General features: G+C 38.4%; 1 protein-coding gene across 7 annotated transcripts in view; it reads right to left on the bottom strand.

Annotated features, from left to right (window-relative positions):
- Window positions 1-14,451, bottom strand: part of TENM3 (teneurin transmembrane protein 3) — a 320,001-nt gene that overhangs the window by 143,001 nt on the left and 162,549 nt on the right. The window lies entirely within an intron of this gene.

Genomic DNA, 14,451 nt, shown 5'->3' with positions numbered 1-14,451 from the left:
GTTGTCAGCCTGCACTATCCCTTTCTGCTTGCTTTACAATTAATGGACATACAGATGGACACAGAATTAACCCACAGCCGCTGCTGTCGACTTCCTCTTGAAGCACTCTCTGCTTCTGTGCTACCTGTGTGGTGACAAGAATGCAGAGAAGTGACAAGGGCACTTTGATCAAGGTATGCCTCTTTTGTGTGTGTGTAATACTATTATAATAAAAATGGGGAAAAGGTCATACAAGTAGCTTGATCAAAGTGGGCCAATGCTTGTCTCCTCATCAGTACACGGCCTGTAGGGTCTGACAACCTGTCAAACAACCTGAGACTGAGAAACTACCAGCAAATTTAACTGCAGAATATGCTCTGAAAGATTGCATTGCCTCGCTTATGCATCCTAAGTTTGGAAGAAATGATGTCCTGGTTTCGGCTGGGATAGAGTTAATTTTCTTCGTGGTAGCTGGTACAGTGCTGTGTTTTGGATTTAGGATGAGAATAATGTTGATAACACAGGGATGTTTTAGTTGTTGCTGAGCAGTGCTTACACAGAGTCAAGGCCTTTTCTGCTTCTCACACCACCCCAACGAGCAGGCTGGGGGTGCACAAGAAGTCGGGAGGGGACACAGCCAGGACAGCTGACCCCAGCTGACCAAAGGGATATTCCATACCATATGACGTCATGCTCAGCATATAATGCTGGGGGAAGAAGAAGGAAGGGGGGGGATGTTCAGAGTGATGGTGTTTGCCTCCCCAAGTAACCGTTACACGTGATGGAGCCCTGCTTTCCTGGAGAAGGCTGAACACCTGCCTGCTCATGGGAAGTAGTGAATGAATTCCTTGTTTTGCTTTGCTTGCGTGCGCAGCTTTTGCTTTACTTATTAAACTGTCTTTGCCTCGACCCACGAGTTTTCTCACTTTTACTCTTCTGATTCTCTCCCCCATCCCACCAGCGGGGAGTGAGCAGGCAGCTGTGTGGTGCTTAGCTGCTGGCTGGGGTTAAACCACAACAAATGATAAAGAAAACCTGAATTTTGTTATTCACATTGCACATTTTTCTTTAAATCTCAACATTATTTTACTTTTTAAAGAGAAATAAAGACTTCTGCTGTAAAAGGGAAGAAAGACTTATTTGATTGTGGAGAAACTCAAAACGGTCTCATGATGTACATACACATGGTTAACTGTCTGCCTAAGTTCTACCAGATGGCAAGAGGAGAGGAATATCAGGAGCTCCCTGGAGGGCAGTAGGACAGTAGGATAGTCCCCAGCACAGAACATTAGTATTTTAAACCACAAAGTACATGTTGGTAATTTTCTATATCCTATAATACAAGGAAGCTGTTCTTTACCAGATAAATATACGCTGGAAGACAAAGAAACGAGTCATGCAAAAAAATGCAATCTTTAGGAACGGAAGAAAAAATATTTTTACCAATGTCTTTCAGTTGTGTCTTTCAGATGTGCTATCTACAGGTGTGTTACTTCAGGTTAAAGGTACACCCGTAACTTTGTCTTTCCATTTTGCATCCATTTAGCAAAGCATTTCCCATGAACAACTTCATACTGATAGTATCTGTGCATGCTCAGCTATGTTTTATAATTCAGTTGTCCATAATGTTTTAGAAATCTTAGTGCAGCAAACAGAAACCATCAGTTACTAACAATCTTTTCACAAAAACTTTTTAAAGTATATGAACTAAACTTTAAACTTCCTTGAAAGGCAGATTTTTTTGTCCCTGGTATTTTTAGCATAAACAAGCTAAAAAGCTATATACCCTATATGATATGTGACCCTGTGAAGATAGATAAAATAACTTTCTATTTTATGGCATTTACTTTGAAAATCTGATTAAGATAGATGTCTCTAGTTCGTAATTCTTCAATGTCATGTTGTCATAGTTCCCATCAGCAAGATGCTTTAAAGGCTTTCGATTAATATTGCATGCCAGAACTGAAATTACATCCTTTGTCGTTTAGTTTTTAATGGTGCAAGTGATATCTATCAAGTAGTGTTTTATGAAGCATGTGTGATTTTTATTACAGGCTGTTTTCACAAATCTTCTTCAGGTTTCACAAAGACTGTTCACGGTTCACAACAAATATGCCCTGCATTTAAAATCATGCCAATTCTCAAATGCAAAATGAAACTCAGATTTTTCAGTGAAGTTTATCAATAGAAAAAACCCTCTTCCTTAATTTAAATCTGTATATAATAATCTTAATTAGCAATGCAAAAATATTACTCAAGTCTGCATGAGAACTGTATAGTAAAAAAACCCCAAACAACAACAAATGTAATCATGTATTATTTTCACAAGTAACAGGTTATGTTTGCCAAATTCTAAGTGCCTTGATTTTTAAAATAGAGGTGACACACAGATAAATCAGAAGATGTAACACTCCCCCGTAATCCAAGTACAACAGAGATCTTCACTTGCAGCACTCATCTTTGTAAAACAAGATGCATATAGTTAAAACTTCTACAATTTACTGGAAACCAGATAGTTAGGGGCAGTTGAGAAGAAATCTTAGGGTTGGTTGTTTTTGGCCAACCTGCCATTTAAACAAAAATGTACAAAGTCAATAAAACTTAAGTCTTAGAGGATGTATGAACAGAACTTATTTTTCAAATATTTTTTTGTCCAAAGACACAGAGAGCTTTCTCTTAATACCTAACGGAGTAAGGCAAATACTCTGCGGGAAGAAATACTGCCCATTGAGAAGAAAGCGGGCATTTCTTCCGCAGATGGTGGTGAAAGGAAAAATCAGAGGATTTACTTCTGAAAGGTTTATTAAATGTTGTTTCCACTCTCTGTTGTTCACTGTGGGAACTGAACCAGCTCACTTTTAAAACATTTTTTCCATTAACTGGAATCGATTCTTAAAGCATTCCAACATATCCACCTCCAGCCTGCAACTGCTCTATTAACCCCTTCAATACATGCGTAATATGTGGTCAATATTGCAGCAGGCAAAATCTATTTAATTTAAATACCATATATAATGATACATGCCTTCTTGTCCATGGTACCATATAAGAGACTGGTTAATGGAAGGTAGTTGCAAAAGCATATGGGGTGAAAGAGCTTAGGTTGGGAGAACAAATTCACCTGGATCAAGGAAAACCAATGATGACGCTGTCATCCACAGGGCAGACATTTTGAGTAACAAGGTAAAGTGAAACTTTGCAGGTTTTCAACTGAGTTGAGGATGGCTTAATCATCTTATGAAAGCTGAAACAGAGATAAATATTTCAGCTTCAGTGAAAGAAGCTATAGTGGAACTAGTTCAGCAAACAACCTTCCTAATGGTGGCCTCTTTATACCCAGAGGGATTTAAGAAGAAAGATGAGAAAAAAAAAAAAGTATAGAAACACTGTTAAAGTAAATTGAAATTTAACCTGCTGGGGTAACAGACATACGATCTTGCTTTACAAGAAAAAGAAATAAAAAAGATAACATAAAATGCATGATGGCAACTATGCACACAGAATGAACTAGAAGTAGCAGTGTACTTACAATCCTGCTGTCATATTACGCAAACACCATCTCCTTTCACCCCAGGCTAACCCACACAGCAGTTAGCAGGGATACTAATAGACATTATTTCTATTCTCTTTTTAGGTCCTGAGGTCTGTGAAACCAAACAGAACCCTCCAATGGTAAAATGTCATTGATTTATTTGCAACAATTTACCTGTAGATCAAACTGGGGAAAGATGCTACCACACAGTGAGAAATGACAAAAGCTTGCTCGCTTGAGACACAAAAATGACATTCAGCTTACATTATGCGGAGATTCAAAATACAATAATGCAACCTTTAGTGGTGTGCTCTTGGCCTGGCTTCCCCGCAGTGGGATTCAGATGTTTTGCAGGACTGTGAGCTCAGTTTTTTTTTCCCTGGGGGAGAGCTGTCTCCTGGAGCAATACTCCCCAAGCCCATAGCCTTCACTTAAAGTCACACTTGTTTCTATCCAGAATAGACTTTTCTGCATCTTCATAAATCAGATCACCCTTCTTCCTTGTTTAGAGTCAGAAGTGAGAAAGTTATGCAATTATTGCTAGCTTCAGACAATCATCTTTGCTGATAACTCGTGGAAATCAGTGGAGAAATATGTTTTGAGTTCACAAATTGAAGACTAGCTTTTTAACCAGAGAATTCAGGTTTTCACTGAAAGAAAACAAAACATGAAACAAAAATGGAGAAGTCTGGCTGAAAGACTTTGTAGGGGGAGGAAAAATTCGTCTTTCTAAAATGCTGACAGGGGACTGGAATGAATCTGAAAAATCTTTGAGAACATAGCCAAAACCTGCCTGTAAAACACAGGTAAAACGACATGGAGTATCCCATTTCCTGCTTTGCTCATCCGGCACCTTGTGTTTATAGCAAATACAGCCAGCCACTTAATTTGGACTGCAAAAACTGTGATTTATATATAAATGATATAAAAAAGAAGTACCCTGCTTCAGCTGTAAGCTGAGTAAGTTCTATAATCCTGATTCAGGCAAAATGACAGTGCATTAATATATGTACTCATTTCATACCACATGTTTAACTGGAGTGCGGTATGGATTGCGAAGTTTGATGTATGACTTCTTAATAGATTTCCTAGCATTTTCAAGTGTTAGATAATTTTGGTTCCTATCCAAAATCATTAATCCAAAGCGAGCTATGACTGTATGTTTTTCTTTGTCTTCTGATTTTATTTCTTAACACTTCCAAGAAAAACTATTTGCCAGAGCTATTTACTTTAGAAGCACAGTTACTACTGCACAGGTTAAAAAAACCCCCAAACTTTCAAAATACACTCACAAGACATGATTACATAATGCTTACAGCTGACACAACCAGTGCTGCAAAAAACCGCCTTTCTTCCCAATAAATAAAATAGCATCTAAAGGCTCTTTTATTACTTACTAATCCTGACTTTTACTGACATATGGTTGACATTCATGAAGAAGGAGCAAACCACTAGATTTCCCCGATTCCAAGAGCCAGGGGGAAAATTCTTCACTAATTAAGTCAACTGAATTTTTGTCATGGATTTGTTAAGGTTAATGGCACTTCTTGAACTTTTTGTAAATTTACACATCCAAAAGTAGTTTGAAAGGCCCCCAAATTAGTTCATTATAAGCGATGAAATTCTTGACCAATTTCTGCATGCTCAGCCTTGTTTGGGAACACAAGGCCACACTAATAAAATCTGTGAAAGATAAGCTAGGAATGGGAAAACACAATATAAAACTTCTAAGCACAAATAGGTGAGTTTGTTTCATCAGATTTGAAAGAACTCAGATAAGAGAGATTCATGTTTTGCTTTGGAGGAAATGAAAAAGGAACAGTGGCAGTGAGATGAAAACAAAACCATGGGGGAAAAAATGGTAGAATTGCACAGAAAAGAGGTTGAATGAATAATACATGGAGGACACACAAAAGTGAACAGCTAAGAGAAAAAAATCTAAGAAAAATGAGAAAGCATATACGATTTTATTAGAAAATCATAATAACCAAACTTTTATGGAAAACACAGAAGTGACATGCTTACTCTACAGCCTTGACTTTTAAAAAAGGAGTTTAATCCTGGCCTCTAGAGTTAAAGGTAAAAATTCTTAGAGACTGCAGCTTGGGCCTTAGAGCAAGAGAAAAATAAAGCAGTAGGTCACCAGATGAATTTTTGTCTCCAGATCAATTAATTGATCTATCTGTTATCAAGTATAAGGAATATGCAGAGAGAGCAAAAGAATAGGGAACCAAGCTTCCAAAATAGCTTTTAAATACTTTTTTCTCCTAACTGTGTCAGGGAAGAGAAACGCCTAAGAGGGGGAGGCCTCCACAAGAGCAAACTGAGGAACTATTGTTCTCTAATGACTTTAAATAAGCTTTTTAGGCTTACATGTGAATTAGAATTTTGCTCTTCCTCCTTATGTAAAAAAAAAAACAACAAACCACCCTCTTGATTTTAGTAAGATATTATTCTATTCTAATGACAATCAAGTCTAGTTAGGTATCAATCAAAAGAACAAATCCATTGCAAAAGATTTCTTAAAAGATGTTCTGGGTTTCCAGTACAGCTGCTTCCTTTTTCAAAAGGAAGATAGAGTTATTAACCCTCAAATCAGACATAAACTTGCTAAGAGTTGAAACAAAAACTACCTTTCAGTGTGACTGTCTCAGTTCATGTAACTTATCAACAAAACTCTCCCATATCTAGCATAGCATTTGAAGTAAATCTATGATAATTGCAGAGGTATCAGTGGACACGGAGAATGATTTAATTAGACATCTGTATGTGTTCACTATTTATTCTGCAAATACAGTGAAGGACAGCAGTATGCTGAGCAGCTTAAACAGACTGTACTATAATTACTGATAATAAACAATTATGTCCAATAATAAACAAAAAGTTAGGGTGGAAATTCCAGAAATATTTTTTAAAATTTACAAAACACAGCAAATTATGAAAATCAGTCTCTCTTACATTTGAATTCCATATATATTTTCATAAATGACTGTAGGCTTTGCCTTTTCCTAACATATTTTCATTATGTCCTAGTTGTGTTGCTGTTCCAAAGCTGTTTCCAGCAGGTGATCTTTCACATCAATTTCTAGCTAAACTTTACAGCTTCTTGCCTGAATCAAGCTCCTTAAAAAACCATGGCTGATTCATGTCGTAGTAAGCTCTTCCTTTTCATAACACTGCTGTAGTTCTAAGACACTGACAGAACAGATAAAAGGGAGAGAAATCACAGCTCACAACTACACCCTTTGATTTAAGTAGCCAACTAGATAGTATACACATAAAGACCCAAAAAGAACAGAGCTAAAATACATGGTTTTGAAACAATGGCAAAAATACACAAATAAGCACCAAGTAATCACCACCATGGTGCAGTGAAAAGTGATGAAATCTCCCATATACTGTTAGCAAATGCGAGTTGAATTCCACAATGCTCCTGCCTTCCAGCCACTGCAGCGGCAAAAGAGACATTGCTGCTTCTTCTGGGGTTAGCAAAGGCTAAATAAAATGATTCATTACAATTCTACGTCCTTCTGGCAGAATTACAAATTCTGCATATTATTTAATTCTTAAAAAAAGATTGATTTGAAACCTCCTAATCTAATTTCTACATAAACAGAATTCGAGTTTCAAATGATTTAATGTGCAGAAAGTGTGTAAACTCCCTTTAAACCCAACAGCTGTCATTTCACCAGTAGCAAATTTGGCAAAAGCGTTTCTTGGTCTGCTGAGAGAGCACTTACAAAGACAGCTTCCTCACCACGTAACACTGCTGATTTACAAAGCAAGCTATGCCACAGTCAAGGGGGACAAGATCTTACACAGACATAGAGCCAGAGGAGATCCGAATCACTGGAGCCCCTGCAAGCCTGCTGCCTTTTACTCGCGGGGAAACACCCCTTTACTTCTAGCATAATCACGCCCCCTCTGCCTGAACATGTTTCCCTGGTCTGTCTTCTGGTTAAACTATCATACGGGAAAATGCCTTTCTTTTTGTCTTCTGCTGTAACCCCAATGCTGCTGACAAGCAACCTGCGTGTGGGGGTGGTACGTGCTTGCAAGGGAAACAGATGGTCTCAGGCTGAGAAGTCTGATATTTAACACGCTTTTATAACTACTACCAGGGGCTAAAACCAAACATTTCAGGAGGGAGAACTGTCTCGTGGTAAGACCGCAGCAGACTAAGTCAGGAAATCTCTTTTTTTATTCCTGGCACAGCCAGTGCCTTATGGCGTGATCACAAGCAAGCGAGAACCTTTGTACGTCCAGCGGTCTCGCTGCCGAAGCTGGTTAACGATACCTGCCAAGGCGCAGGGGGCTGCAGGAATCAATTACGTGCCCAACAGCTCTGTGCTGCTCTTGAAATGAAAGATGGGTGAAACTTGAACAGATACGGCAGAGGTGAGTAAAGGTCCTCCGCCCTCAGACTGAATTTACAATGGAAGGCACACGGACCAACATGTTTGCGGAGAGGAGGAGGAAGGGTACGCTTTGTGTTGTGCTGAGGGGTGACCCCACACCACTGCCAAAGTGGGGAATGGGAGGGGATATTCAGAATATCAGATTTTTTCTGATATATGTCAAGTTGCCATCACTTTTCCACAGAGAGCGTCTGTGGGTGGGGAAGTGTATGCAACCCATCCCGCCTGCTCCCTGCAGAACTCCCTGCACCCAATTTCCCTGGCTCCGCGCAGGTGTAAGAGTGAAAATTTCACACGCACACCCTTCCCCAAGGTGCGAGGTTTCACAGGTTACACGCGGCGTTACAAGAGAACGTTCTGTCTTCCACAAAGATAAACCAATGTCACAAACACGGTAACATTTTCAGCAAAAGCTACTGGGTCACTTTATAGTCTCAGGTGAATTAAATTTATTAGAGAGATTCACACTTTGGAAATACACATCTAAAGAAAACAAATACAAACAAACAGTGAAGACTCTGAGGTACAAAAAAATTAGCTGCAAAAATTACTCAGAAGCAAATGCTTTTAGAAGCCGCAAACACGGACAACTAGTAGCATTTCTGAAAGCTGAAAGTCTAAATAGCTGTCAGCAACTCCACCAGCAAGTGTAAGTTATTTACAACAGCAAACAGACAGATTATCAAGATAACAGAAGCACTGATTAATTGTGTAGCCTAAACTGGCAATAAAAACAGTGTAAAGCCCTGTATGTGTGAATACTTATTTTTAAATAGGTATGTTTTGGTTCCAAGTTTTCCTCTTTTAGTTGTTACCATTTAATAATAATCATTGAATCAAATTGCTCTTTTAATTTTTTAGAACCTTTAAAAGTAAAACCTGACTTTGTAGATAGCCTCAAAAAGACTTTTCAGACCTCTAAATACCAATGAGATACTTATAAGAGGCTAAGAGCTATTTTAGAGTTTGCTGCAACAGTAACAAAGGAAGATGCTTGCATCGCAATATTCTTCCATAACAGCACAAACTTCCAGCCTAGATTCCAAAATATTTTATAGATCTCAGTAAAGTTTGGGTGAAGGCCTAATGAATTTTGGTAAGTATGGACTTCTTCGTGGCATGTTACATGTATTATATACTCTTCTTTAAAGACAACTGGAAAATCTGAAGAATTTTCACATTCAGTGATTTATATTCGGAACCTTTTCCAACTGTACAGGACTTCTCGAAAAGACAAGGAATAATTTATCTTGAAAATACCTACCCAGCTACCAGCCAGACCTCAATATGCTGGAAATCTAGAAACAAGAAGAAACTTAAACCCTCATCCCATGAAAGATGACGGATATACTTGTTCTGGAACCCAGCTGGCTGTGGTTGCTGGCACGCAAAAAGTCTACCCTTGGCCAACAGACAACTACACGGATGAGCATGTCCCGGTTTTGACTAGCTCTGACAATAACCAGGGGCATCGGTCAGACTGGTAGGAAAGTATATAGAAGGAAGGCACTTGCAACGCCCCTGGGCCCCGTGCTTCATTCAAGCTCAGAAACCTGACATAAATCTTCTTCATTGTTTCTTTCCAGTAGGCCCCTTGTAGCTTCTTTAAGTAAATGCCAGTTGATTATTGTTTATCACGTCTCCAAAACATGAAGTTGCAGAAAAGCATCACATCTGCCAGAGGCATGATTCCTGCTTTATGACTGTTTATATTCAATCCTCACCCAAATGTAGGCCATGGGGACACTACTGAATATTCCTCATGCTATGAGAATACAGATGAAAATCGTTTGCTGGGCCATCAAAGTACGTGACTCATATACTGAAGTGAGAGATGATGGTAGCTCTTCTCTAGCAAATCCCAAGAAAGAAATTTGATGACTGATGCGCTGCTGCTCATGCCAGTGTGCTTTTCTGTAACAGTTACATGTACATCTAATCTCGTGTCAGTTTTCATAGTCCCAGCTGGTCAACTCATCAGGTTTGTGTACAATGGGATGTGTGACCGCCCCTACATGATTAACTCTCCAGATATTTCAAGTTGCATTTGTACTTGCTACAGATCTTTGCTGAACGTAGGCAAAGATGCTGGATTTACTCCCTCTAGAGTCAGTGCTCAGGTGTTTAATGGCCAGGTCCTTTGCTAATACCACTGGTCTCAGTGAGCTTTTTAATAGTTTCCTCTTCCTGATAAAACCAGAGGAATTCTGGTTACTGGTATACATGCCATAAAAGCCAACCCCAGTGGGTGTGTCTCTCTTCTAGATCAGAAACAATTTTCACTGAACAGAGAGATGCATCTTGAGTCTGCTTTTGATTTGTGCATGCAGAACAAGAGGGAATGGTGGGCTAGTTTCTATGCGGACGGGTTTCTCCCCACTTACAGAAAGTATCCTCAGTGTCTATCAATTAGTTGCTTAAGGCCTTTTCATTAAGGACTGAGCTTAACCACATCCGCCATTCTTCTACTGTATTTACTTATCTTTTTTGGTGGAGACAGGGAAACACACACACAGAAAAATCATTACTGAGCAAATAAAAACTTATTTGAAAAGCAAACCTCAAGAAAGCGTATTCAGGAAAGCTACTAGGTTCAGTCTCACTGTTATGACAGTAAGAAGGTCCCTCTTGACTCACAATTTTTTTTTTTGCCCTTACATAGGAACACATTGAGGACCATGCAGCTCTAAGAAAAGCACCTACTCTTACAGAATAAAAGAATAATTTGTGTTGTCTTTGATATTTGCAGCACTGTTACAGCTCTTGGAATATTAATACTTTGCACTATACTCTAGGTATTTGTGCATATGCATACAAAATTACATTAAATACGTGTCAGAAGAAGTACATTTTAATATTACTTTATTAATATCTATTATACTTGTGACATGTCCTTGCTGTTTTCTAGAACTCAAGTGAGAAGTTGCTGTGTCTGGTGCTGCCTGTGATAATTTACATCTCCCTAGGGATAAGGGTGCTAATCATTCTTCAAACCACTTACTCTTGGCACCAAAACTGAGCAATTACAGCTACGTCTCACACTTTGTCTTTTAAGGTTGTGGCACGTTTATTACTTGCAAGAGGAAAATGAGTCCTGCAATTGTGTTATAAAATCATTGGGTTCAGACAAAAACCGAAGAGCTGGCTATAAATGACAAACTTAAATTTGGATACATCTCCTATCTCTATGGCATGTAAGCACAAAAGCCCCAGGCAGAAAAGTATTCTTTCCCTGCTCTTTCTCTTAGCAGGACAGAGGTACTATAGAAATTTCAATCAACAGTTTGGAAAACTTTCCACAGACATTTTGCTTCTGCACTTACAACTACTGGGTATTGACCTAGAAGTTATTGTTTAAAATTCAATTGCAGATATATGGTGCAACGGTAAGTCGCAATTTCCAGAACTACAAGAGTAGCTAATGGAAGCTTGTTTTAGACTCATAACTTGTAAAATCATAGACTCAGTCCTGCATTGCACATGCCTAACACGTAACTGCAAAATTCACAGCAGCTTGGAAAAAGACCTCAAAACACTAAGAACAAAACCAAAACTTCAATAACCAACTATGTGCATAAGCGTCATGAGGAAATTGGTCTTTAGCTGGAAAACAAAAAATGTAACACTGAATGTACAAAGCTGTCCAGTAAAATATATTCATTGCATCAAATGAAGGATATGATAATTACAAGTACTTTCCATAAATCTGAGAAGTAATGTAATAGAAAATAAACAGCCAATAAAATATGAATAATTTGGAAAAAAATAATTCAAGCTATTACTTCTGAAATACAAAATTATATTGGTCTCATTAATCAGTTCAGAGTGTTGTATTAATGAATGGAAATTACTTCCTTGTAAGGTGTTTCTTTTACAAGGTAGTTTCTTCTACAGAGACAGTGTGTCTCCTTTCCACATACCGAGTAAGAAAACAACAAAAGAAAATATCTGTAATTAAAAAAATTAAAGGGGTATACAGATTTGAAGGATTATAATACTACATATGAAACCCACTGGTTTTTTTCTCTGTTTTCATTTCTTTATGTGATTGATTGTAAATCTTAATATACCCTGGGTAATTCGCATTGTTCTGTTACACAGTATCTTATTGCACCATACATGTAATAATGACATACTGAACATATGGTTGAGAAATACGACTGAGAAATTCCTAGACTGATAAACTGATAACATACAAGAAAAATTCTCACAAGTTTCTAAAATATGACAGGAGATGAAAAAAAATTGTAAGTTATTTTCCTTGTGCTTTAAGAAAAGCAACTTAAATATTCCCCCCACCTTTTTTTTTTTTGTTTGTTTGTTTTTTGAGAAATAATAGGCTCTAGGCAATGAAGAAGTCCCTTAAAAATACGAACATCTGGGAAAGGAAAAAAACAAAGCACAATGGCAAATGTGTAGAGACAACCACTCAGACATGTCAAAGATGTTTCTACTAGCATACAATAGAATTAACAAACACTGAAGGAAGAATGGTGAAGGATGTTTAAAAAAGAAAAAATGGAGAAGAAAGACTGACGAAGGAAGGATGAAGGCACCCAAGAGGAACTTCTGCCCTAGGACATATAAGCAGCAGCTATCCTCTTTTTGCAATTCGCTTCAAAGAGCAATTCTTTTTTCTTCTGTCCACGCTCACAACTATACTGCCTATATTTTCTTTCCTTTAAAGTAGACTGGTCCCAACCACACTACTAGATCATCGGAAGAGATCCTGGGATCAGTTATCTATGCCACAGACATTCATCTGCTCTGCGTTACGATGCCAGCTAATTCCCTCTGACCACTCAAGCCCTTTGGAAACCACCAGCACAACCAAAGAGCTGCTTTGCAGGACTGCCATACTCGTGCTCGGAGGGTATGTGGCTGAGGGCACTGTGCGCCCCAGAGCCGATGAGAAGGCACGTCAGGCCCACTCAGACACTGCTGGGTGACTACTTAGTGTGCTGGGAGCACAACTATTGATTTAGTTGCTGGGCAAAATTAACTACTGAGCTTTCTCTGAGGAGATACATAGCTTTTTCACTCCAGAAGGGCTCTCAGGTGTGATCTCACTTGCATGCAACGTGGGAGTCACCAAGGCAGCAGCGTGTGTCTACACACAGTAATTTTTTGTAATAGCTTCCATGCGCTAGATAAAATGCTGACTGTTTTTCCCAGCACATCTAAACTCTTTTTATCCATTGTCCACCAATTAATCATTCATCTCACATGTATGCACAGATGTGTCGCTGCCATTGCAGTCATATCCTGATGCCACTCTAATATTATGATCCTTCCACTTATGCAAAAAGCATCTTTTATATACAGCAATGCTGTTGAAGTCCTACTTGCTGACTGCCTGTCACCTCTTGAACAAAAATACTTTATCTAATGGGACTACTTGAGGATGAAACGCTACAGAGAACACAGTTCCTAATACTGCTTTCAATAATTCCTTTATGTCATTAATCTCTGCAGAGAAATCTGCTGTTCCAAACCTGACTTTTGTCTGCTGAAAATCTGACTTTTAAAATACCATCTAATAACATTAACAAAATTCTGGGGGAGAAAAAGTAAGATCCTTATTTCTAAGACATATTAATTTCTATACCAATCGTTAGCTTTAGCTACTTAAAATGTAGCTGTTTGCACAATGCTGTGCATTACGAGCAGGAATACAGAACTGTATAAAGTGGAAATAAAAGAGATGGAGAAAATGGTTGGGGAAAAGCATAAATCCAGATGTTAACTTTTGCACAGTGAGCATAAAGAGCCACTTGATATCAAACTCACATTAAAGACTGTAGCATTTCAGGTTAAGTGGGAGCATCTCACTGAGAAGTCTAAAATCGGCTACTCTCTATAGCAAAAGTGGTCACATTTCTGGAAATTAGCGCCATTACTGATACCAACATCTCCTTCATTTCTGCTTTTAATCCTCTTATAAGGATATTAAGGTATCCAGGAACACGTCAGTTCCCTAGGGCAGGACAAGTAGCCCAGCACCCAAAAGGTTAAGATTATCCTGCACTGTTAAAACCACCTGAGACGGATACTTTTCTGTATCTTTATCTCCCATTGTCCTCTCTGCAACTGCAAATTCCCCCAATAACCACAGCAGCCATCAAGAGAAAAGTCTGCTGGGTTTTTTTGATCAATTTTCATCCTTTCTAAGAGCTTTCCTGCCGCAAGAGCATAAGAGGGATCAGAAGCAGGCAGGATGTTAGTTTTCATCCCCAATTATGAAGGAACGAGACTTCTTATAAGCGTTCATGTTTGTGTTTTTTGCTGACCCTTCTACAGATGGCTGGAATATTCTCAGAACAGAAAAGAAGGGTTAAAGAAAATTCTGGATAATGATGGCTGTAATATGGATTAGAAGCATAATTTTTATTTTTTGTTTCACAAAACTTACACACTGCATAGCATTCTATTCCTTTAATGTGAAGACACTAATATTAAAAAAGAAATACGACATGGTTATTTTAATTATGTAAAACTGTAATTGGCATTTATTGCGTAGGG

This window comes from Pelecanus crispus, chromosome 4, assembly GCF_030463565.1.
Source record: "Pelecanus crispus isolate bPelCri1 chromosome 4, bPelCri1.pri, whole genome shotgun sequence".
NCBI lineage: Eukaryota > Metazoa > Chordata > Aves > Pelecaniformes > Pelecanidae > Pelecanus > Pelecanus crispus.
Note: the sequence above shows the minus strand (reverse complement) of the source record. Positions and strands in the feature narration are given on the sequence as shown.